Raw genomic sequence first — 24874 nt, forward strand, 5'->3', positions numbered from 1 at the left:
ATTGTGGACCACTCCTGAGCTATCACATTATGCTGCTGCCCTTAAAGATGTCTGGAAAGCAGATACCTCTTACAACATTTTATGGTTGCAAACGGTGAAAAACACATTGGTGAACATGGGAGTACGAAATCTATGGGATGATCCAGAGGGTCAACAGTTCCCCCTCAAAACAAGAAATAAAAGAGCTCTACTGGTCCATGGTTGTAACGAATAGTATCCAAACCTATGGTAGTGCTACGATGACAGATACATTCATAGAGTTTAAGCCATGTCCTCTGTATGAACCCTTCTGGGATGTTTTATCCAAGCCCAGAGACGGACGACTCTACTTTCAGTTCCGGGTGGGTTCACTACCAGTAAACTTTCACGCACAAATGGCATAATTTAAATGATATTAAGTGCCATTTGTGTGTAGAATTTGAGGAGACCTATTCACATATTTTATTTGTTTGTCCGGCCTATAAGTCCCCCAGGAATAAATGGTTGAAACCTTTATGCAGAAATCTGGGTACTAGGTGCAGCACCACTGCAATGAGAATATTGTTGATCAACACAAATGAATCATGTGCAATAGCAACTGCCAAATTTCTAGGCTGGATATGGTCAATTTGTGAAAAATGTTAAAGACCCCGGTGCCCATCGAACCTAGTGATTAGCGAAAATAGTAAGTTGATGTTTAAAACTGTTAGGCAAATGTCAATGGGTGCCGACCAGTAATGTCTATAGTAAACCTCTGTCCAGCATACTCATGGTCATAGTTATAGAATTGTATTCCTATTCTAGTGCTGTGCATAACGCTGTATATTTGACTGTTACCTTGCACATTTTTTATGGCCATTGGGTATCGCATATTTTCTTTTCTCTTTATCTCCTTTTAACTGGTCTCTTTTATGTTATTTTTATGAAACAAGAATGTTAAAGTTTTTCATATTAATGTTTTGTATATGAGAAATAATGGTTTTATGGCTAGTTCGGAATTTTTTATTTACGTACAGCCTTGAAACCCTCAAATCCTAATTGTAAATAACTGTGTATATGCCATTTATTATGAATATAGGGTGTAGGTACCCCAATTGAAATGCACTGTGTATCGTTGTGAATATCTTGGCGATCGAAATAAAGATTATGAGCTGAACTGACTAAAAGATAATCTCTATAAACAAATGGCTAAAACAGGGGTACATCCTAGCCCCTCTCCTTTTAATCTTTAAGTGGACAACATTGAAGATACACTAATACATTCAAGGCCCTGTTCATCAAAGCATAATATGTGTTATGTATTGCAGTCCAGTTCATCAACAATACTGTCATGTTGGACTGTACTCCAATCAGCCTACAACATACAATCAATAGACTCATCCTCTACTGCTTAAAAAATCAACTTGAATGCAGGGGGAGGCTGGGAAGAACGCATAACCCTGTATACGGAAAATATCCTTCTTTATGCTCACAGACCCGGTCGCACATTCCCCAGGCTCATTCACATAATACAGTCCTTTGGCTCCTACTCGGGATACTGCTTCAACGGGGATAAATCCCAAGTATTCTCTCTGATGGGCGATCTTCCAGTATTAACGTCGGCGTGCTTGGTGCTGGTGCAGAAGGATAAGTTTAAGTATCTGGGTATTTAGGGGGCGCTAGGTGGCGCACTGACGGAATGGCCACGCTGTAGCGAGGCTCCCGTTTTCCGGAGTGATCATCCTGCATTTATCCTGCCCAACGCCGCGGTCATCATCGGCCCTGGTACCCACGGCCCCATAGTGATGTGAGGCACACTCGTTGCTGGTTTGGAGGCGATCGGGGCAGTGGAGCCCTGGAAATCCGGCAGAGTAATTTGACCGGGAGGAGGCGGTGAACCTGGGCGGAGGCCGGCGGCGGCTTCATGAGATACGCGAGCGCGCGGCTCACCACGAGGTATAAGGCCGTAGACTGTGGCCGAGATCAGCAGCGCTGGCAGCCCTGACGGTCATTGAGGGGCTGCTGGCGAGGGCTGGCGAAAACCCCGGAGCAGTAGTGGCAGCGGAAGGCGCGGTGAGTGGCCTGCCTGCGCAGAACAGAGACGGCCCTGGGGGACAGCAACGGGGAGATAACCCCCAGGTGGGATACGCATGAGTGGCTGACGGCGTCGGCTGTGGACCGGGGACGACACGGGGGAGCGGAGCGGGGAATTTGCGCCCCCCCTGAGCAGCCAGTGGTCGTGCAGTGCGGAGTTTAGACCCGGCCCAGTGGAGCCTGCTGTCAACTCGCTACTGGAGGACCCAGCTATAGTTGGGAGTGCAGGCCGGCTGGGCAGGGAGCGGAGCGCTTTACCCCACCCGCAGGTTTTGGATAAGCAGAGATATGGGCAAAACGGACACCAAGCAGACAAAACTAAGTTTTGAGACTTCGAAACGAGGAGGCCCGTCTAGTCAAGCCGAACAACAGCCTAGGAGTCAGCTGGATGGACGGGAGAGCGGCGCAATCCCAGCTGCGGACACCAAGAGCATACTGCTGGAGATCATAAAAGGATTCGCCACGGTGGTTGAGAAAGTGGAACATATGTCATCCAGAATAGATAATATAGTCCATAAGTTGGAGGGGCATGAGAACAGGATTCAGGAAGCCGAGCAGCGCATTTCCACGACGGAAGATACTACCGCAAAGTACAGCACACAACTGGCACGCATGGACAATCTCATGCGTGTGATTGCGACGAAGAATGAAGATTTAGAACGCGAAGTCGGCGCAACAATATTCGCATTTTAGGTATTCCGGAATCCACCAACACCGGGAAGATGGAAATGTATGTAGAAAAGATGCTGCTGGCCACCATAGGAGAAGACGTGCTATCGAGACAATTTATAGTTGAGAGAGCCCATCGGTCTTTGGGGGCCCAGACCGCAGCCGGGGGTGAGCCCCCACCCTATCATAGCGAGACTGTTAAATTACAGAGACAGGCACGCGGCCTTAAGAGCAGCTAGGGGAAAACAATCCCTGTCATATGAGGGCAACTCCTTCGCGATCTACCCTGACTTCACTCCAGTGGTGGAGGAAAGGCGCAAGTTTATGGACGTTAAGGCCAAGCTCCGGAAGGCGCAAATTGACTATGCACTGTTGTACCCAGCAAAGCTCCGAGTGACGCATCAGGGCAAACAACACTTTTTCACCTCACCAGCCCAGGTGGATGACTTCCTCAAGAGGGTAAAACTCTCAGGGCGTGGTGGAGAAGTTCGAAACCTCACGCAACAAGGAGAAGCGGCCAGGCACAGTGATGAAGACTCTTGAGCTGTAGTCGTCGGCCTTGATCACACATGCGAACTAGACACTATGCCACTTCCGGTCGGATAAGGTTCAGGGGCTGGGGCGGGTTGGGGGCGGGGATGGCTGGTGGTCGGTTGGGAATGGTATAGGACCCCTCCGGGACCCTCTGACTCCCTTAGGTCCAGCCGACGGGTGTGGGACCTGGGGAGGTGGGAGGAACTTGTGTGCCCGCCTATTGCAGGTCCCCAGCGGGCATTACCCCAGACCAAGCACCCACGTGGAGAGTTAGGGTGCTACGGCAACACTGGTTCAGTTGCGGACGATGGGTGGGTTAGGGAGGGTACACTTCGCTGGCAAGTTGGGGGTGCTCCAGTGGGAGGGGGAGGGGAAAGTTACAAGAGTTGTGTTATGTAGGTTTTATTCTCTTTTTGGCAAGGAGGGGCAAGCAGTTGGTATGATTAGGATGTATTCTAGAACGATAACTCCAAGGGTATGCATGATGCTCGGATCAAGCAGCAGGGGCTGGTGGGCGCAATTAGGCATTTGCACCACTGAGGCCTATGGCTGAGGGAGGTGCTAACACTTTGAATATACTTACATGGAATGTTAGAGGCCTGGGAGATGCGCGTAAGCGGAGGCAAGTGATAGCCTACTTAGACTGGCACCATACGCACATTGCTATGCTGCAGGAAACACATTTCTCTCCCCTGGGGCAGGGTCGATTCGCGAACGCATGGGCGGCTCACAGGGTCTTCTCCTCATATTCCTCATATGCGCGAGGCACAGCCATACTGATAAAGAAACAGGTGCCCTTTCAGATTGGGGGACAGCTGGTGGACCCACAGGGCCGTTTTGTCTCATGTGGGGGCGTTTGGGTTCAATTTCGTTGACACTGGCGTGCTGCTATGGGCCTAATGTAGACGATCCCGTTTTTTTTACTACTTTATGGGCTAAGATATTAGAAGTAGGCTCCCAGCAACTCATTTGGGGAGGTGACTTCAATGTTACATATTGTCCGAATGCAGACAGGTCTCACCCTGCTCTGCACCATTATACCAGAGCGGCCGGAATCATTGGTGACACCATAGAAACCTACCGGCTATAGGACGGCTGGCGTTATCTGCATCCTACGTCGCATGAGGGTACGCATTTCACTTAACGCGCAAACTTGTGGTCGCGTATAGATTACTGGTTGGTATCCAGGGACCTGGGGCCAGCGATGACCCAAGTGCAACACCTGGCGAGAACATACTCGGATCATACCCCCGTGAAACTTACGTTATCGTCGCCGGACTTACAGGTACCGCGGGCTTGCTGGCGGATGCAAGCCTCTATGCTACTTGACAAGGTGTTCCGGGAAGAGTTGGGGGAGGAGGTGCAGGACTTCTTCAGACGTAATAAAGGATCGGTGGATAGTGTGGAAATTATATGGGAGGCCTTTAAGGTAACGATCAGGGGTTTCTGCATATCCAAGGGGCATGGAGTGCTCCGTGATATATTACGGACGCTAGGACAACTGGAGGGAGAATTGCACGGATTGGAGGCGGAGATGGCGAAAGCTGAGTCCAGTGAGGTGCAGGGGAAATACCGGGATAAGCTTACGGAGTATATATCCACGGCAGAGAGGGAAATGCTCTTTCGGGGTAAATATTAGAAGGCCCGTAGCTATGGGGAGGGCAAGAGGCCTGGGAAGGTACTGGCAAGCCTGATCACGGCGCCCAGAGGCTCCAATTGCATCCTTGAGGTGGAGGATGAGGGGGGGAGAACCTCCAGAGACACAGCTTCTATACTCAAGGTATTTACAAAGCATTATAAACAGTTATACTCCTCCCACAGGCGTGACGAGTTGGATTTGGAGGGCTTTCTGGGAGAAGTTACGTTGGGCTGGCAAAGCGATAGACAGCGGGAATTCCTGTGTGCGCCCTTTGAGTTGGATGAAGTACGCGAGGCAATTATGGGGATGCAGAATGGTAAAGCTGCGGGTACGGACGGCATCCCCGTAGAGTTTTATAAAGCATATATCGACATAATGGCCCCGGTACTGCGGGAGGTGTATGAGGAGTCGCTTGAGGCAGGCTCGCTTCCGGCGTCCATGAGAGAGGCGCTTATGATCTCCCTGCTGAAGCCGGGGAAACCCCCGGACTCGTGCGATTCTTATAGACCGCTCTCTCTTCTGAATTGTGATGCCAAAATACTGGCTAAGCTGATAGCCAATCGCTTGAGCTTGCTTCTGGATAAATTGATCCTCCCGGACCAGTCGGGCTTTTTGCCAGGTAGGGCTACGTCCCATAACCTACGAACGTTATTTGCAATCCTTAATAATGTCTCACCTGACCTGCCGCTTGCAGCAGTCTTCCTTGATGCCACAAAGGCGTTCGATTTGGTGGAATGGGACTATGTCTTCGGGGTGATGGGGCGCATGGGGTTCCCGCCCATGTTCCTCTCCTGGATCCGGTTGTTATATACTCAGCCAGTAGCCAAAATAATGATCAATGGACATACATCGCCCCCCATATCGATCACGAGAGGTACGAGACAGGGGTGACCGCTCTCTCTGCTGCTTTTCACAATAGTTACTGAACCACTGGCGGCGAGGTTGAGGCAGCATCACCGAGAGCGGGCGTTGAGATGTAATCTACGGCAGATTCTGATCTCGCTATATGCTGACGATATCACGTTGTATATTAGAGACCCGCAGGAGAACCTGAATCCGGTTCTGAGAGAGTTCATTGTATTGAAGTACTGGGTTTTTCAGAACCCAGCGGTGCCAGGGGACACACCCAAAGACTTCGAGTTCTTCCTGTTTCAGACTACAGAAACACAGAGTCTTCTAGGTGAAGTCAAAGATCGAATTTATTGGCTGCAGCCAGTAACAGGTATCCTAGAAGTACAACACGGTGTATATTCTCAGGAGACTGCTCAAACTTACAAAGCTGGCCTTCTCTTTTATACAAAATATTATGCTTTAGGCAAACATTCCTTATTTTACAGTTAACCATTCACATATTTTCACTACAAAGAAAAAGCAAAGTCATGATGACAAGCCCATTGTCCAGCCCTTAATCAATTACCCGGCAAGGCTCATTGCTTCCATCCGATATCGACAGACCTCCAATATAAACGGGCACCTCCTCCTCGTAAAGCAAGTCATAAAGGGGGAAACAGGGACTGGTGTGTAGAAGAATAACCATGGTTTGTGTGATCAAAGGGTGTTACGATAGGTTGGGCCTTGATATTAATCTCGTTCGGCCACTGGGAAAGGAACTGGCCGAACAGGTTTGGCTTCAGGCAGTGGAGTCAGCTTGCCCAGGTCACCGAAGAGTCAACGAAGGTGTGCGTGTCCTTCAGACCCATGCTTGGCTTTAGTTCTGGGCCTATGTGAGGGCAATCACAAAATGGCTGTCGTTCTAAGATGGACCCGAGGGATCAGAACGGAAACTATGATTTCAGGGTGATTTCTTCACCCGAACATGGCGAAAATGCTTGTGCATAGTATCCTAATCATTTGCGGTCTGCTGATACCAAAATCGTCATGATACGACGATGTTTATAACACGGGTCCAGAATTTAAAGTACCACAGACCCTCCTTTTGCCCTTACATAGGCAATTAACCTATACTCACGTTAGTCTGAGTCTAGGTCTGAGTCCAGGTCTATATTCATAAAGTCGTTGAGATGTTGCTGTAGCATCATCCTATTACATAGCTCGTCCCTTGATACAGCTTTCCTTACACACGATGTAGCACAGAGGCCACATATTGCAGGAGCACACTGTATACACAGACAGAACAGGAAAAGAATGGCTAAGATCATCCCAATGACTATCAGAATCTTCCATCCCCAGGCGGATATCAGTTCCCAGAACCACCCCATCAATGACCAATCTCCTTTATCCACGTGAATAGATTCGGAGATCTTGTGCAGTTTGGAAATGGCCTGGTAGAGTGTCGGAGCGTTATCTGGAATGAAAACACAGCAACTTGATAGGATCACTGTACATCCCCCACCTCGGCCTGCAAGTATGACGTCCAATGCGACCCTGTTCTGAAGAGTCATAAGGCGATCCGACTGGAGCTCAGCAGTCGAATTACCAAGGGCACCGGCTGTTTCATCTACCGTGGATTCAACCACCCTTGTCAATTGCCTTATGTTCCTGCTGTTAACCATAGGACCCCAAAACGGCAGAGAACCCTTAACGAAATCTCCAAACTCTTGTCCTGCAGTGTCATCTTGACTGATGACGCCTCTAACTATCCTTGTCTTATGGTAATCTGTCGCAGCCGTGTAGGTGGGAGGCAACAGGAACGAAACAAAACATGTGCCCGAGAAGTCAGGGGGCAACCATGTATAGGCTCTATTATGGCAGATGAAATAGGTACCCTTAGCTGCTAAGAACGAAGGGGAAGTCTGAGACGCAAAGACCTATGTTTCAGTACAGATACTTCTCCCTAACTGAGCTCTGGGATTCTTGCCATTACCTTGCAGACATAGGTGACCCTGATGGGGTACAATCCAAATCGGGGAGGATCCCCTTGCTCGCTGGTTCTCACTCAGAGCAGCTCCATATCCTGTTATGTTCCATCCAATATATGCTAGTGTCTCATCTCTCGGGATAGTCTCATAGGAAATGTCTTCCTTAATCATATCTACTATACCCTTAACTAGAGCACTATTCTTAGCATTATCTTTCACAGAACGTAGGGGGTTGGCTTCATGAGCGTATATGAATATCGTTCTATATGCCCACACAGAACCATTATGGCTGAAAGGTAGGACCAGATAAGGGATACCTTTTTCAGTATTATGAGGCATAAGACCACACACCCAACAGTCAGTTGTGTTAACTACTAATTGGTGTTGGTGTAAAAGCTGAATGAATGAATTATTGACGAATTCTAATCTTCTAGCAGATTCGTGTTCAGGCAGAGGGTGAAAAGAATGCGAGGAAACAGTAGAAGGAGGTATGGGCTGTGCAGTGGGTGCAAACGTCACTTGAAAATAAAATAAAACGTATCCTATTAAAAACGTCATTACACTAAACAACATGAAAATACATATTATCAAAAATCGTTTCTTTGTCATCATTGTACACATTCTGGCTTTAAAATCCATCTGTTTGGCAGGTCTCTCATTCTCGAAAAACTCCATCCTCTCTAATTGCTGCTCGTGGTGGTAGGGTGTTCTATGCTAAGGAATGCTTCTGTCAGTCCAGGGCAACTCCCTTAGACCGACCAGAACTGTCGACCTAACGTCTTCAGCTGCACTCCAAAGACTTGGGCAACCACGACCCTGCAGCTGAACCCGGATGGTGGTTCGAAAAAACAAAAATAAGCAAGTTTCTCAGATGAGAGAGCTGCACTATCAAAAATAGCAAAGAAGAATTTTTATTTGTCCATAGTTCTCGGCCTCAAATTATAGCGACTCTTTCCAGGTGCTGTCTGGTCCTGGAACAAGAGTTCGGGCTCTGTAGTGTCTAATCGAATTGACGGTGGCGCAGCTTCTTGCAAAACGTTGTCACTTTCTTTCTCAGAAATTGTTCCTTTTACACGTGCATTGCTAAAAGGCAGAAAACGAGGCACAATCTCAGTCTCGGAGTCAGCGATCCCCTCCTGGACCCACTGGTCGTAGGGCAAGGGCAAAGGCAAAGGGATCCTCTTGCAGTGAACGCCGTGGATCCAGTTCTTTTTCCCTTTTACTCGAACAGCTGATCTCGTTGAAAGAAGAACGAGGTGGGGGCCGGTCCAACGGGGCTCAACATTCTTTGTCCTCTTGAAGTTTTTGACCAGCACCCATGATCCAGGATTGATAGGATGTCCTGGAGCTTCAGAGACCTGAGGCAAAGTATCATGCACCTGTTGGTGTAAAACACGCAATTTAGCCGTCAATTCATACAGATAATCAAGTAATACGGGGTGTTCGATCTCACTGAATTTTGTCAGCCTTGGCACTCCCCATATGTTGGCCGGGCGGCCGAACACAATTTCATAAGGACTAAGTCCCACTCACGAATGTACAGTCATTCTCGTTGATAGGAGCGCTAAAGGCAGGGCGTCAGGCCATTTAAGACCAGAGCTCGCTTGAATCTTGGCCAGTTTCAATTTTAACGTGCCATTATAGCACTCTACTAATCCAGCTGATTGGGGGTGATTTGCAGCGTGAAATTTCTGCTGAATACCTAGCCCTTCACATACTTTCTTCATCACACGACCCACAAATTCACTCCCATTATCACTCCAGACCATTCTCGGCATTCCAAATCTGGGGAAGAATTCTTTGACAAGGGCTTTAGCTGTGGATAAGGCAGTGTTGTCTTTTAAGGGATATGCCTCTACCCACCTTGAAAAGGCACAAACAACAACGAGTACGTATTTCAAATTGTTGCATCTTTCCATGTGGATAAAATCTAGCTGCAAAACCTCAAACGGATACGTTGGAGGCGCAAAATGACCAGCTGGAGTTGGGGTTCCCCTACCAGGATTGTATTTCAGACACACCATGCAATTTTTGACCACATTCTCTGCACATTTAGGAATTCCAGCATTTTGCCATACTGGAGCCAACAACTTGCAAATCCCTTTCACACTGATATGGGCCATCCCATGGGCCATTGTCACCACTGCAAGCACATACGCATCGGGTAATAACCATCGCTGATGTTCTGATAAGTCAATCCAACAACCATTTTTATCCAATTCACCCGTACTTTCTCTCCACATACTCAATTCTTTCTCTGAAGCTTCAGCTTGAAGGGACTTCACACTCTCTATCGTGTCTTCACACATTCCAACATCACCAACCCATCTTGCAGGGCCTGCAACATACATTCGATTCTTCACATCCTTTGCTGTTTCTTTAGCGATTTCGTCAGCAAATGCATTGCCACGACCAACATCATCGGTAACCTTCTTGTGTGCACTGCATTTCACAATCGCGACTTGTAGTGGCAAGGTCAGTGACTCAAGGAGCTCATTTACCAACTGACCATGCTGTATTTTAGTTCCATGTGAAGTCAGGAACCCACGTTCTTTCCACGATCGTCCAAAACTATGAGCCACACCAAACGCATACTGACTGTCAGTATATATGGTCACTTTCATTCCTTTCGATAACACACACGCTCTTGTAAGTGCAATTAATCCTGCTGCTTGAGCTGAATTATGTGGTATACGTGAAGCTTCAACAATCGTATGCAAAGTCGTGATAGCATATGCTGCAGTCGTATCACCATTCGGAAGCTTGAAGCATGAACCATCCACCCATAAGGTACCATCACACTTTACAAGAGGAGTATCTTTAAGATCTACTCTCCCTTTCATTTCTTCTTCTGTCCTGAGAAAACAATCATGCTGTTCAACATCATCTGTCTCTACTGAAATCGGCAATAACGTGGCTGGATTCAACGTACTGCATCTCTTTATGTGCACATGACTCGCTAACAGTGTCAACTCATAACCTGACAATCGAGCGCTAGTTAAGTGCTGTGTCTTGGTCCTGTTTAACAATGTGTCCACTGCATGTGGAACCATCACAATCAACATGTTATTCATTACTAATCCAGCAGACTGTCGAATAGAAACAGCTGCTGCCGCTGTGGCTCTCAAGCAACTCGGCAATGCTTTAGTTACCGGATCCAAAGTCGACGAAAAATACGCGCATGGACGCTGCTTGTCTCCAAAAGACTGTGTCAACACTGACAATGCACAACCTTCTTTCTCATGGACATACAGTGTAAAAGGCTTACTGTAGTCGGGGGTACCCAACACAGGAGCTGAACACAATGCATTACGCAATTCGGAGAAACTTTTCTGACAATCTTCAGACCATGGAACAGGATTCGGTGTATCTTTACAGGTTAATGCTACCAAAGGTTTGGCCAGCAAAGAGAAATTCGGTATCCACTGCCTACAGTATGATGTAATGCCCAAGAAAGCACGTACTTCTCTCTGCGGTTTTTGGCACACTCAACCTTACAATTGCCTGAATTCTTTCTGGGGTCAGTTTCCTTCCCTTTTTCGATAAGAGATGACCTAAGTAGGTCACTTCTTGTCGACAATATTGCAGTTTTGAAAGAGACACTTTGTGATGAAAATCAGACAAATGACGTAGCAACGACAAGGGGGCTTCTTTACAAATCTCCTCAGTATCTGCGACTATTAGTAAATCATCGACGTACTGAATAAGGGTTGCGCCATGAGGTAAAACAATTTTCATCAAGCTGTGTTTTTAAAGCCTGACTATATATTGATGGGCTTTCACAGTAACCTTGAGGTGCGCGTTTGAAGCGGAAGCTTCGGCCTCCTAGACTGAAACCAAAAATATCCCTGCTCTCCTCGGCAATCGGGATGCTGAAGAAAGCATTCTTCAAGTCAATCACTGAGAACCAGGTGGCGGAAGCTGGAATCATAGTCAATAGGGCAGTGATATCAGGAACAACTGGAAACTGTGGCACAACTATTTTATTGACCTCTCTAAGATCAATCATGAACCTGTAAACAGGTGGCTGAGAAGGGTCAGTACGTTTCAAAACAGGCAGAACAGGACTATTGCAAACATTACCTCTTGTCTCTTCAATTACATCTTTTTCAATCAAATCATAAATGATCGCTAGCAACGCCTTTTCACCTTCACTAGAGATCTTGTATTGGGGAATGCGTGGCAATTTAACATCGGCTTTCAATGTCACAACATATGGCGGTATTTCCAAAAGACCCACATCATTAGGACCAGTAGCCCAAAGAGTATCAGGAAGAAACGACAATTCGGTCGGAAGTTTATCCTTTGACAAATACATTGAAGAGATCACTTTCCTACCCAGTGTAAACTGTACTCCCGAAGGAGAACAATATAATGTCGCATACAATCTTTTCAACACATCCAATCCCAACAGGTTTTCACCGCAACCTGTCGTTAGGATAAGGGGTGCTTCCAATTCACAAGGTCCAACAGAAAGGGACATAGGACTAGAGATCGGATTCCTAACCGGGGCGCCAGAAAAACCTACTGAAACATTCATCTTGCCAGACAAAGGTGCGCCAGGGAGTTTTGAGTGCATAATAGAACTCTTTGCAGCACCAGTATCCAACAGAAAAGGTTCTGACACACCTGATGTAGTCACCTTAACATACGGTCCATCTTGATCTACTGGAACTGAAACAACTCCCTCTCTTTGTCTATGGCTGCCCTAGCAATCATTGCCTTCCATATTCTCATCTTCCGCATAATAATCGTCAGCATAGTACTGAGCTGTCCTACCGGGCGCATTATTTTGCTGGTCAAAACTATTCATTGAATTCTGAGATGGAAGGGGACGCGCGTTCTGGGGAAAACTTCCACGTCCTCTACCTCTAGGAGCTTGTTGAACACCTCGACCTCTTGCACCAATAGTACCATTCGTACGCTGTAACAAAATAGGACAACTATACTTGAAATGACCCTCTTCTTTACAATATGAACACTGATTGGGACCTACAGGAACACGTGGTCGAGAAAATTCGAACCTTTGCGAGTTTCTCTGAAACTGCTGAGGTTGCTGATAGTTACTCTGACCACCACGTGGCGGGTAAGCCTGTTGTAAAAGAACCTTCGTCTTTAGTTCTTTAGTTTTCTTTTCTGCTCTATCCTTCTCATCTTTATCCCTATTTTCGTAGTACTGTGCAGTAGCCAATATTTGTGCTGAGGAGGAAACGGCCCAAGAACTCTCTGAATCTTTCAATTTCTTACACAACTCGGGAAGCAAATAGTGCACAAACTTGTCAACAAACAACCGTTGACCACCTTCTGTACTCCTATCTTGACCACTGTGGTCGATAAACGTTTCCTCAAACCTAGTGAAGAAATCAGACACTGTTTCATCTTTCTTCTGCTTACACGCAGACAATTTATCCCAATTCACACGCATCGCAGGCATTAAAGTCTTCATGTAAGTAATGATCCTAGCAGGAAGTTCTGCTACCAAAGGCTCAGGCTTGGCACCACCAACTTGTCTATCATTCGCAGCACTAATGTTAGCCCATGAGTCGCCTAGCTCTTGCGCATGATCTGTATTGCGAATCACTCCCCACAAAGGCTGTGGAACAACATTCCCAAATAACATGTCTGTCGGCTAAATTTATAACACATGAGTCTGCAGTCTGTGCTAATTCCTTATAATATCCTGCGGGATTTTTACGGGGGTCAGGCAAAGTCTGCTTAAGGGCTAAAACTTCAGATCGCTTCCAAGGAACATGTACCCAGACACGCTAGAAATGAGCTGGCATAGCAGCAATACCTTGAGCGGCATCAGCCGCAACGGCGTCCTTCCATACCGGAGGGACTTCTCTCATAGGGTATTGTCTCACCTTTTTATCAGATGGGTCATGTTCAAACAGTGACTTAGAAGGACCCTCAATCCTAAAAGACAACAATGTTGCAACTGCTTTCTCAACATCGGGACCCACAATTGTGCCCTTTTCAAATTCAAATCGTACACGGCACAACTCCTGTGGATTCGCTTCCAAATCATTATCCTCCAATTCCTCACAAAGAAAAGGCACACATCTTTTCAAAAACGTATCTCTGTTTCGGTGCTTCCCATTGGCGGAAGGCATCCATAACAGACTCCACATCATACCTTGAAGGATAGATAACCCATTTACGCGCCATTCGGTCAACCATTTCTTTCTCTCGAGAATCAGGCAGTTGACTACGCGTCTGCTTACGTCTTGAATCAGGGGTTACACTAGAGGACCCGAAGAGAGGAGATATAAGGCTAGCAACAGTAGCAGTCATTCTCTGTCGCATAGAAGGAGAAGTTGACAAAAGAACGGGAGGAAAAACGGAGGGAAACAAGGCAAATGCAAATGCAGATGCAGAAGCAGAGGCAGTATCGGGAACACCACCAGAAGAGGCGGTTGGTTCCACAGACAAAGTCGTAGGAAGTACAGGTGGAGCAGGTAGCAAAGTCGGCGGCCCTTGAGGGGGCTGCACCATAGGAGTAGGAGCCAACTGAAGAGGAGCTGGCGGTTGTGGAAGAACTTGAGGCAAAATAACCGGAGGCTGCACAACTAAAGGTTGTGGAGGTGCTGTAGCACTCTGCACATAAGGGGGTGGTGAATTCAACAAGTGTGACATTAAAGGGTCTTTCTCCATTTCTTTTGACGCATCTTGCTGAAGAAGCGGCAAAACTGGATAACATTTATCGATCACCATGTTACGTTGCCTGTGCAACTGCTCACTTATCTTTTCTTCTTCGTTATCTTTAAACTGCATAGCAGCTTGCATTACCGTAATACCCTTTTCTCTCTTATTTCTTTTTGCTAATTTAATTTCCTTCTGTTTGGCTTCCTTACGCCATAGACGGAAGGAGTCAAACATCGCCGGCCGGGCTTTCTTCTTAAAAAGTTTAACCTCCAGATTATCCAGAATCTCTGTGTCAAAACTACCATTTTGGGGCCACTTTAAAACACCATCTTTCCTGGTGTATCGGATCCATACTTCATTATATGCGAGGGGGCCTATGCCATGTTTCACATATAGTTCATAGGTTGGAGTTCCAATTGGAGGAACCGGACAAGAGTCCTCCAATCGGGAATCCCTATTACAACCAAGACAAAACAAATTTCGAAGTCTGCTAAGACCAGGCATCTTCGCTCTCTAGTCTAGCTTCAAACTTCAAAGGATTATCGAATACGATAGTCTCGTGAATACACGAGTCCCTCGGCTTTGGTACTTGCAAGTTCCAAATCAAAGATCCCAAGGGAATACCAAACTAAAAACCAAACTAAGGACTGGGAGACGCTCCACTTATACTTAACTGAGGTATCGATGACGTCACCAGAAGACTCGTCTATCGTTTCGCTCTACCAAATCATCAAGGGTCCAAACCAGGGCGATAGTCAGGGCAGCAGTCCTTCGTAGCCGTCGGGAAGCGGGGAACCTCGCAGCAAAGACTTTCGGACCACGTCAACATACAGGGGTCGATGAAGTGGCGGCCTTCCTCCAGAATTTTCACACGAAGCTCCTCACAAACCTCTGGCTTGGACCGGTACCGCTGAAATCGCCCCACGTTGGGCGCCAACTGAAGTACTGGGTTTTTCAGAACCCAGCGGTGCCAGGGGACACACCCAAAGACTTCGAGTTCTTCCTGTTTCAGACTACAGAAACACAGAGTCTTCTAGGTGAAGTCAAAGATCGAATTTATAGGTTGCAACCAGTAACAGGTATCCTAGAAGTACAACACTGTGTATATTCTCAGGAGACTGCTCAAACTTACAAAGCCGGCCTTCTCTTTTATACAAAATATATGCTTTAGGCAAACATTCCTTATTTTACAGTTAACCATTCACATATTTTCACTACAAAGAAAAAGCAAAGTCATGATGACAAGCCCATTGTCCAGCCCTTAATCAATTACCCGGCAAGGCTCATTGCTTCCATCAGATATCGACAGACCTCCAATATAAACTGGCACCTCCTCCTTGTAAAGCAAGTCATAAAGGGGGAAACAGGGACAAGTGTGTAGAAGAATAACCATGGTTTGTGTGATCAAAGGGTTTTACGATAGGTTGGGCCTTGATACTAATCTCGTTCGGCCACTGGGAAAGGAACTGGCCGAACAGGTTTGGCTTCAGGCAGTGGAGTCAGCTTGCCCAGGTCACAGAAGAGTCAACGAAGGTGTGCCTGTCCTTCAGACCCATGCTTGGCTTTAGTTCTGGGCCTATGTGAGGGCAATCACAAAATGGCTGTCGTTCTAAGATGGACCCGAGGGATCAGAACGGAAACTATGATTTCAGGGTGATTTCTTCACCCGAACATGGCGAAAATGCTTGTGCATAGTATCCTAATCATTTGCGGTCTGCTGATACCAAAATCGTCATGATAAGACGATGTTTATAACACGGGTCCAGAATTTAAAGTACCACAGTATTCGGAAAGTTATCAGGCATCGGAATCAATTGGGGCAAGTCGTGCGTGTTCCCACTGATGGCGGCGACCCATAGATTCGCGCTTGACAACCCACTGGAGTGGTGCGACGAGGAATTGCGCTATCTTGGGGTGTGAGTGACTAGAGACAGGGACGAACTCATGCGGTTGAATTACGGCACTGCGATGGGGCGGATAGCGGACTGTGTGACACAATGGCTCACCCTGCCGCTGTCAATGGCGCGACGGGTGTCACTGATTAAAATGGTGATTCTGCCCCAATTGCTATAACTCTTTCTCAACATCCCCTTCTATCTGGGGAAGCACTTTTTTGGTACACTCAGGTCAGAACTGACGCGATTGGTTTGGGAGGGGCCGCCAACCGCGATTGAGTTGGCACGTCCTGACAAGACCATATGCGCGTGGAGGGTTTGGGATACCGGATTTTGAGCTGTATTATCTTAGTGCGCAGGCTCACTATGCATGGTGCTGGGTGACCCAGCCCAAATACATGCCGCAGGTGGCGGCGGAGCACTGGTTGGTCCACCCGGTACCGTTGGAAGGTGCGATCTTCACAACTACGACACCCAGAGAAAAGTGCCCTACAACGGTCACCTGTATGACGGCAGCTTGGCGCCGGATTGGGCTCCTTATGGGCAGTCCCATGCTCTATGCGCCCGCTTTACCACTTGCGTATCATCCGACTATGCCTCTGCTGCAGGAGACGCTGTTTCACCGGTACCGAGACCGAGCACACATAAGGACGTGGGGGGATTTATATACGGGGGGAAATTCTGAGCAGATGATGCAAGGTATACAGCAGACCCCACTGGACAGATTTCTCTATGTCAGGCTGAGAGAAGGTATACGTTCACTTACACCGGATTTCCCGGAGGAGCCGCAGATAGTAGCCCCGCTGCAGGTGATGCTTAAATGCACCTCGACTGCGCGACTTGTCTCTCTGATTTACAGGACTGTCCACACGCCAAGGGAATATGCAGACACAGGCTCCAGGGTGGGATGGGAACGAGAGCTGGGGATGACCATCCCAGACGATCAGTGGGAATTTTGCTGTCAGCAAACGGAGAGAATCATAGCCAGCAGTAGACTCCGCATGATCCACTATAAATACTTACATAGATTATACTACACACCGGTCAGGTTGCACCGTTTCAAGTTGCGGGATACAGATTGTTGCGACAGGTGTAGGGCTCCGGCGCGGATTTTCTGCATCTGGCTTGGGAGTGCCCTGGGGTTCAACAGTACTGGAGGCAGGTGTTTGAAGCAGTGTCCCATATGACGCATATATCTGTGGAGCCGACGCCCCTGATGGCACTGTTGGGGTGTGTTAAATCGATCCAGGCAGTACACCGGAGGTATGTCCCTGTGGCACTTCTGATGGCGAGGAGGAGGGTGGCATGTCGGTGGGGAAGGGGGCGGGCCCCGAAATTTAAGGATTGGATTGCGGACCTGGTGTCTTGCCAGGAGCAATCTCTGCTATATTCGGAGCTCTTGCCAAGAGCCTCTAGGCCCCGGACATTTGGGCACCGTTAACATGCTACTTACTCGAACACCCACCGGAAGGTACAGCTCAGTAGTAGGTAGGCGTATACTCAGGAGAGGAAGGGGGCGGGAGAGACAGGGGGATGGGTGGCAGGATTCTTATAAGTTGTCAAGGACTGGAGGTTGCTTGGGTGGGAGTTTACAGGGCGTTGGTTTTGGGTGTAAGCTCATGGTAGACCTAACAGCTGTTAGAATGCGAACATGTCAGGGGGAGGGGTAATGGGAGGGGAAGTCCACATGTGTTAGAGAGCCTCTGTTGTTCCTACTTTTTTTTTGCCTAGGAGATAGGAAAGGAGCTAAACCCACTGCAAAGCTGTGATGTATAACTGTAAACATTGCATACATACCTATATTGCGAATGCTACCTCAGTAATATATGCCACAAATACTGTTGTTGTTCTGATTGGAAAATCTAATAAACAGATTTAAAAAAAAAAAAAAAAAGAATCTGGGTATTTGGGTGACAAAGTCCGTGGAGGAGTTCACGCAATTAAATCTGTTGGCGCAACTTAACAGACTACAGAATTATGTGGCTCACTGGAGGGGGCTCCTGGTCTCCCTTATGGGCAGAGCTGTCCTTTTTAAAATGATGGCCCTCTCACGCTTACTCTATGCAGTCCAGAATACCCCATATCGGATACAGGAGTCGTTCCTCCGCGGGATCAAATCCGAACAGTAAAAGCTGTATGGGGAGGGGGCAGTCCTAGAATTGCGCTTAGGAAGTTCCAGAATGGAGTGTACGAGGGGGGGGGGATCTGGCAGTGCTGGATATTAGGAAATACTACTGGGCCTCTCAACTCATTAATATCAATGGATGGATCTTTTCTCTGGTTGAGGAACCAGCATACAGGGTGGATCGATTGGCATTGACCAACTGCAGTTATCTAGCAGAACTGTACCGGGTGGGACGGGCCAAGGTACATCTCCCGACACATACATGGACGGCTATTTACATCTAGCATTAGGCAACTAAAATGACAGGCTGGGAGAATAAACTTACAGAACAGACCCCTTTGTGGGAAGGAGATTTCCTGAAAGAACTAAAATGGCTGCAGGGCTTCCGGAAATGGAGCTTCATTGGGATTGACGTACTTGGGGATGTTTGGAAGGGAGGCAAAATACTTACATTTGATACCTTAGGGGAGGAGTTTCAAATGAGGGGAGGTGAGTTCCTCAGATACCGACAATTGCGTCTTGCGCTCCAATGTCATTTGGAAGAAGGGACTGTGAAACGTGAGTAGTCTCCTCTGGAGGACAGGCTCCTTTTGGACCCCATGATCGATAAAGCAGTGTCCCTGACTTACAAAAAACTTGTGAAAAACTCCAAAGACTGCATGGGTTCCTTGAGGGAGGCCTGGGCATCTGACGTGGGGCTTCTGGAGGACGATGATTGGGCGGAGGCCCTACAGAGTCCCAGAGACCTAGCCATTAGAGCGCGCTTTAGTCTTGTTCAACTCCGCATTTTGCATAGATCGTATGCCTCGCGAATGGTACAGTTTCGTATTGGGGGTTGTGTATCCGAGCTGTGTGTGAGGGGATTTGGCAAGGAAGGGTCCTTCTTTCATATTCTGTGGTCCTGCCCTAAGATTCAGAGGTAGTGGAGGGGTCTGACCCAAATAATGGAGACAGTGGTGGGAGAGAAAGTCCCACTGGAATCTAGATGGCACATCCTGGGCGTCATGGGAGAGATCACATGGCCACAATGGGCCAAGACCTGGCTAGCCTTAGCAGGGGGGGTCGCCAAGAGGAATATTGTCCTGGCATGGGGGCAACAGAACCCCCGACACTGGAAGCACGGAAGTGCGATATGGACTGGCGCCACAGGGCGGAACAAGTGGTCTATCAAACCCGGGGATGCCCCTACAAATGGGAAAAAATATGAGGGGGCATGGTCTCAGTATAGAGGCCTGTGCACGGGGTCCTGAGGTGTCTTAGATGATTTCCTTAGAGAGATGGGCGGAGGGATCCGTCTAATTCAGTATCGATATGTGCAGCATGTATCTGAGTTCGATATCTGGGGGGCTACAGGGCACATGTGCTTATTTCCTAACCCACAATTGTATGTCTATCCTGTGTCTCTGAAGCTTGTTCTTTTTTGTTCAATAAAAATACTTTTTCCCCAAAAAAATCAACTTGAGAATAAATATTAAAAAAAGATTTTAAAAATCATCACAAATAAGAATATCCACCTAACCTGGTATATTGCCAGGCCAACTATTAGTAGCACTCAATACTAGACATATAAGGAAGTCACTCTAAACGAAGGAGGCATTCATAAAGCCTGATTGTGAGCAATACAAAACAAAGAGGCATCCTTAAGATGTGTCCTCATAAAGCAAACCAAGTTTTTAGGTGGTGTCATATTAATACCACTCCTTAAAGACATATAAGCCAAATATCTACCAGCATGTAGCCATGGACTGGAAGCTTCTCCTGAAAAAAATTTCTCTTGGCTCAATATGGAAGAAAGTAAGTTATTTAGAACTATTTCTCACCCCCCTCAGTCATCAAGCGAAGCTCAAAGTTGTGCAGAATTCAACTTGCTTAATCAGCAGATAGCAACAAATGGTGCACTATTAAGATACTTGGTTTAAAATTAAGATAAAAAGATGAATTGATTTAAAAACAATCTTTGTAACAAATTTGAAAATTGCATCCTCTGAGCAAATACCCCGTGGCATATTGCAATCAGTGACATTCTTGTGGAGCTAGGAATGGTGCAAGCTAAAGATCATGAGGTATTGTTTGCCAATTTAATTTTAAATGCCTACTGAAGAAATACCTCCCTAAGACGTCCAAAGATAGAGATCTTCAAAATGTGTAAATCACCTCCATTCTGAATTGATTAGGGACAACTATGCAATGAAGAATATCAAAAACATAATGCAGTATCCTTATCATGGGTGCTTCAATTTAAATACCTTCGATTATCTTTTAGCCTCTTCGACAGAGTAGAAGTGGAACAACCTTGCTGAAAATAGAGAAGACGGCTCACCAATTTGGCATTTGCTACAGGGAATCTATCGCAACTAATTTCTTATGATCTGCAACATTTTATTGTATGGTTTGAACTAACTACCAAACATTAATATTAACTCCTCCCATATGGGATATGGCCAGAAGATATTAAAGAAGTTGATGTGGTAGACAGCCAGAACTGATCACATTAATCACACCATCTAACCACTACAGCACAATTAGCCCAAATTTCAAGTAAAAGGTCCTGGAAGACTGTGACCAGTCAACCCACTTTTTACAGGATGGATGGAGGATGAGAAGATACGAAGCATTTGTAGAAAAATAGGGCATCATATTATATTTCAAGAGACCTCGTTGTCCTGCTTTGCTGATTTAAAAAATGTCACCATGTGGTTCTCGTATTTGTGCAAAACCAGTGCTTAAGGAAAGGGCATAACTGTGCTCTTTTTTAGGTCTCGCATAGGGCAGCGCATGCGCTGCCTCTCCGAGGCATTAAGTAATTTGTAAATGTGTTGAATCTCCGCCTACTGCAGCTCTTTGTCAGTAATTGGTTCCTGAGCTTGTCTGTTTTAGTGTGTTGGTTTCTGACAGGCTAATGCCCTTTGTCGATCAGCCTTTACTTTTTTAAGAACGCCCACGCAGCACCGCCTAACTACAGTAAACATGCTTTATGTGGCATGAAGTGTTTCAGTTGGAACTCTTTTGTTTCTTTTCGTGGCTATTGCTGAAAGAGTTTAGCTGTGTTTAGTTTGAGGCATTGGAATGAAGTGAATTGGGTCAGTAGCGTGTTTTATTATTATAGCTGTGTTTACTTTGAATTGGGTCCATAGCGTGTTTTATTAGCTGTGTTTTCTTTCAGGCATTGGAATGGAGTGAATTGGCTCCGTACTTTTAGTGTACGATGGTCCGTTTCTGCTATTTATTTTGTTTTCATTTTTTTTTTCAGAACAGTTGCACTGTTATTTAGCGCGTTTTACTTATGTAACTAGAAGGGTTTAGCTGTGTTATTTTGCTGCATTGGAATGGAGTGATTTGGCTCGTACTTTTAGTGTACGATGTTCCTTTTTCTGCTTTTTTGCTTATTTTTATTTATTTTCCCGGGAGAGTTGCATTGCTATTTAGAGCGTTTTGATTTATTTTCCCGGGAGTTTGGCTGTTTTTTTACTTTGTGGCATTGGAATGGAAAAGACCTTTCGCATCACTCTGTGTCTTCATTTGCATCTCTTTGAGGCTGGGAACGAAGAGATTACAATCTATACTGCCCATCTTAATGTACTTCATTATCTTGGCCTGGTTTCGGTTCTCAGCTGTCACAAACAAGTTGACGCTTGACACCATACCAGACTTTCTGTCTTCCGATTTTTTTACCCTTTTCACACATTATTCCCAATTGAAGGGCACTGCGAAGTGGCTGTGTGCGCGTAGCGTGGATGCGGGTAGGAAACCCTTGAATAATAGTGTACATGGGCGCAATGCTTCAGGCTCTTTTATAGTTGTGCCTTGTGCCTTTATGAATATATAACAAATGGCACACCATGTACTGACTTCGTAAGGATAGCAGGATGATTTGATGTGTGAATGAAGTCCCGTAAATATACGATCATACTTGATATCAGCAGCGAGCCTGAAGCGTGTTGATGTGTAAAATGGTATACATTTGCCCAAAACAAACGTTTCTTATTTACAACTGTTCTCGTGTTATAAGGAACATCAGTTTAGCCTTTGGTGCTGTTTTGTTGTTGTAACCACATGGGCTCACTGTTTTCGGGTGTTTTATACTTGCAAGCTCTAACTTTATTAATCCCTCTCGAATCTCATCCCATGTTCTAAGTATGTAAAGACGGCAGGATGATTTCATGTTACAATTTCGTGCTGTAACTATACTATCGCAGCTGATGTTAGCAGTGAGCGTGAAAATTTATCATTTTGTAGACAAGCACGCCGTCGTGCATAAAACTAAACATTTGTATTTGAAACTATGCTTGTCTTATAGTGTATATGGGCTCAGTGCTGCAGGCATTTTTTTTAGTTGTAACTTCTGCCCTTATTAATTCTCAATAAATGTCACATTATATTCAAAGTGTGTAAGGATAGCAGGATGAGCTGAGATAACAATTACGTGCTGACATTATACTATCACACCTGATGTAATCTGCGAGTTTTGCGAGCATTGGAATGGAGTGATTTGGGTCGTAATTACTATCGCAGCTGATGTTAGCAGCGAGCGTGAAAATTCGTGATTTTGTAGACAAGCACGCCGTCGTGCTTAAAACTCAGCATTTGTATTTGAAAATATGTTTGTCTTATAGTGTATATGGGCTCAGTGCTGCAGGCAGTTTTTTTAATTGTAACTTCTGCCCTTATTAATTCTCAATAAATGTCACATTATATTCCAAGTGTGTAAGGATAGCAGGATGAGCTGAGATAACAATTACGTGCTGACATTATACTATCACACCTGATGTAATCTGCGAGTTTTGCGAGCATTGGAATAGAGTTATTTGGGTCGTAATTACTATTGCAGCTGATGTTAGCAGCGAGCGTGAAAATTCCTGATTTTGTAGACAAGCACGGCGTCGTGCTTAAAACTCAGCATTTGTATTTGGGAATATGCTCGTCTTATAGTGTATATGGGCTCAGTGCTGCAGGCAGTTTTTTTTAGTTGTAACTTGTGCCCTTATTAATTCTCAATAAATGTCACATTATATTCCAAGTGTGTAAGGATAGCAGGATGAGCTGAGATAACAATTACGAGCTGACATTATACTATCACACCTGATGTAATCTGCGAGATTTGCGAGCATTGGAATGGAGTGATTTGGGTCGTAATTACTATCGCAGCTGATGTTAGCAGCGAGCGTGAAAATTCCTGATTTTGTAGACAAGCACGCCGTCGTGCTTAAAACGCAGCATTTGTATTTGAAAATATGCTCGTCTTATAGTGTATATGGGCTCAATGCTGCAGGCAGTTTTTTTAGTTGTAACTTGTGCTCTTATTAATTTGAAATAAATGTCACATTATATTCCAAGTGTGTAAGGATAGCAGGATGAGCTGAGATCACAATTACGTGCTGACATTACACTATCACACCTGCTGTAATCTGCGAGTCTTGCGAGCATTGGAATGGAGTGATTTGGGTCCGTAGTTTTAGTGTGCGATGGTCCGTTTCTGCTATTTATTTTGTTTTAATTTATTTTTCCGGAAGAGTTGTACTGCTATTCAGGTCGTTGTATTTATTTTACTGGAAGGGTTTAGCTGTCTTTATTTTGCGGCATTGGAATGGAGTGATTTGGGTCGTAATTTTAGTGTACGATGGTCCGTTTCTGCTTTTGGGTTTATTTTTATTTATTTTCCCGGGAGTTTGGCTGTCTTCACTTTGCGGCATTGGAATGGAAAATACCTTTCGCATCACTCTGTGTCTTCATTTGCATGTCTTTGAAGCTGGGAACGAAGAGATTACAATCTATACTGCCCATCTTAATGTACTTCATTATCTTGGCCTGGTTTCGGTTCTCAGCTGTCACAAACAAGTTGACGCTTGACACCATACCAGACTTTCTGTCTTCCGATTTTTTTACCCTTTTCACACTTTATTCCCAATTGAAGGGCACTGCGAAGTGGCTGTGTGCGCCTAGCGTGGATGCGGGTAGGAAACCCTTGAATAATAGTGTACATGGGCGCAATGCTTCAGGCTCTTTTATAGTTGTGCCTTGTGCCTTTATGAATATATAACAAATGGCACACCATGTACTGACTTCGTAAGGATAACAGGATGATTTGATGTGTGAATGAAGTCCCGTAAATATACGACCATACTTGATATCAGCAGCGAGCATGAAGCGTGTTGATGTGTAAAATGGTATACATTTGCCCAAAACAAACGTTTCTTATTTACAACTGTGCTCGTGTTATAAGGAACATCACTTTAGCCTTTGGTGCTGTTTTGTTGTTGTAACCACATGGGCTCACTGTTTTCGGGTGTTTTATACTTGCAAGCTCTAACTTTATTAATCCCTCTCGAATCTCATCCCATGTTCTAAGTATGTAAAGACGGCAGGATGATTTCATGTTACAATTTCGTGCTGTAACTATACTATCGCAGCTGATGTTAGCAGTGAGCGTGAAAATTCATCATTTTGTAGACAAGCACGCCGTCGTGCATAAAACTAAACATTTGTATTTGAAACTATG

The 24874-nt window shown here is 45.9% G+C and overlaps 1 protein-coding gene and 1 pseudogene across 1 annotated transcript in view; one reads left to right on the forward strand and one right to left on the reverse strand.

The window, feature by feature from the left end:
• Positions 1 to 24874, forward strand: part of MTMR7 (myotubularin related protein 7) — a 276881-nt gene that overhangs the window by 151034 nt on the left and 100973 nt on the right. The gene's annotated exons all lie outside the window — the stretch shown is intronic.
• On the reverse strand, positions 6865 to 8388 carry LOC146862743 (endogenous retrovirus group 3 member 1 Env polyprotein-like; annotated as a pseudogene).

The sequence above is a fragment of the Triturus cristatus genome, chromosome 2_2 (assembly GCF_964204655.1).
Source record: "Triturus cristatus chromosome 2_2, aTriCri1.1, whole genome shotgun sequence".
Taxonomy (NCBI): domain Eukaryota; kingdom Metazoa; phylum Chordata; class Amphibia; order Caudata; family Salamandridae; genus Triturus; species Triturus cristatus.